The 2,182-nt window shown below is 36.0% G+C and overlaps 1 long non-coding RNA gene across 1 annotated transcript; it reads left to right on the plus strand.

The window, feature by feature from the left end:
- The first annotated feature begins 829 nt into the window (after nucleotides 1-829).
- Nucleotides 830-1,668, plus strand: LOC140936410 (uncharacterized). The gene is made up of 3 exons (XR_012165383.1): nucleotides 830-916; nucleotides 1,295-1,403; nucleotides 1,605-1,668. It is a non-coding gene; the product is annotated as an uncharacterized lncRNA (long non-coding RNA).
- The last annotated feature ends 514 nt before the right edge of the window (nucleotides 1,669-2,182 follow it).

A 2,182-nucleotide genomic window follows, 5' to 3' on the forward strand; every position in this document is an offset into this window, starting at 1 on the left:
CGATTATATTTAGAAAAAAGGATTTTGAAGAAAATCAAAAAAACATTCTGGCTGCCGTGCAGCTTAGACCCTTCCCGGCTGCCGGGCATATTATTTTATTTTTGTATTCCATTATGTTGTTCTTCAAAACTTGCGATTGTGAAAATTATTAGGGCAGGCAAAATAGTAATAATATTATGATAAAACACTGGAAAGTTAAGTAACTAAAAGACTACAGAAATATATCAATATCGGGAGGTCGAACATTCGGAAAAACTATAAGCTTATAATAACAGTCATTTTCAGTTTGTTAGAACTTTATCGGTTTCTAGAGAAGGCACGGTTTTCCTTGTGTTTTTGACCAGAGTTACATTAGCAAAAAGCTAGGAAACCTTTTCTCGCTCACCTCTAATTGAGTCATTTTAAGCCCAAGGATGAATTTCTGTTACGCTCCAGGCCTTAAGCTGCTGTATATAAGGTTGTAATCAACATGATTTTTACTTAATGGTCCTTAATAACAGAAATGAATCCTGCATGTACGTGACGGTTTAATCCAGAGTAATGGGGTGCGATCCATTCAACCAAAATTCCAACCGGTCCGACCGGGAAAATTGGTCCACCTCAAAAGGTGGACCCGTTTTTTCGAAACTTTTCCGGTTGGACCAAACCGATCCATTGAGTTTTGGACCGAAATATTCCGGAATTGGTTGAATGGATCGCGCCCTTGGGGACTGGATTCCAAAATCCGATTTCCCGCCACTGCGACGCGGGTGGCCAAGATTCAAGGCTGACGCGTACCTTGAAAAAAAAATTGCTCTCCATTTCACTTGTCATGCAATTGACAATGGCCGTTTAATGCTGTTTAAACACTGGAAAATTTTTATTAATGATTCTTTTGACATGTTCAAAGTTCAAACAAAGAAACGTATTTAAAAAGGTAAGTCTACTCACTTCTTATTATCACTCAGTTTAATTTTAAACCTAATTAAGGTCAAGCTTGATATTCATTCCATGTTGTCGATTTTATACTTTCCGGCACTTTTCATAGTTTATAACACAATTAAGGTTAGCATTTTATTAGGCTTCTCAAACAAACAAAAGCTAAAAAAATTCGAGCTACCTTTTAATAGTTCGAGAAAGCAAAACTTCTGATTTTGGAGCCTCTGTTTTTTAGCTCCTTTTTTTATATCCTTCGAGGGGTGTAAGTCTTAAGCTACTTGAGCTAGACAACTCAGTGATTTGTCTTGATTTGAATATATCAATACTCTGATTTCGGGGATAACTCTCTTGGTTAACTGGTTAAATTTCTCAACAGGAAAACCGCTCTGGACGTACTGTGGGGCATAAACATGGCAATATACCAAGAGCCATGATGGCCTCTTGAATATTCTGCAGCAACAATTAATCTGGCAAAGACAACAGTTGTGAGTACTCAGTTTGTACATTGTGTAAATTTCAAAGTTAACGTTTAGGCTGAAGACAAAACATGTGGGACGTCACATTAAATTGGCTTAATACTGTAAAGAAGTATGGAGAATTTCAGTGAGAATATTTAAGCACGGTAAATGAACATGAAACATATCATTAGCGTGAGGAAAAAAGAAAAATATTTTTATCCCTAATAGGATGAACCTATCTGAAGACATGGACAAGTGGATGAAAAGAAAAGAAACCAATGCATATAGGCGGTTTCATTATCTCAATACTTCAGGATATAAACGTTTTACTCTGCTCACACTTAGCTAAAAATAAAAAACACGATTCACTGAACTCTCACATAAGACCTTTCTTTTGAAAATTCATTCCCTATTTAGACCCGTTTAAGTTGAAAATTTAGCTTTATCTTGACATGATTTATACTACCCTGCTTGCAGACTGAGTAGCTTCGATCTTTCCTAGATAAGTTCGGATAAGTTTCGGCCCGTTTTAATTTGTGATGTACGTAATTTTCGGGAAGAAAATAAGGTTAAACTACAAACGAAACTTTCCGATTTTTTATTGATCTGTTTGCCTTCTTAAGCTCGATTGTCGTAGGTGAATTTTGTTCTGTTATTTTTGCTTTTTTTATGGCGCCTTAATTTACTTGGATGTATTTTTAGTTCAGGTATATGCAATTAAGTGTTAAGAAGGCTAATTTTTGGTGTACACGGCGTACAAGAAATGTTCTTTCGACTTGCAAAAAAAAAAAATTCGGTCGACTGGT

This window comes from Porites lutea, chromosome 1 (assembly GCF_958299795.1).
Source record: "Porites lutea chromosome 1, jaPorLute2.1, whole genome shotgun sequence".
Taxonomy (NCBI): Eukaryota; Metazoa; Cnidaria; class Anthozoa; order Scleractinia; family Poritidae; genus Porites; species Porites lutea.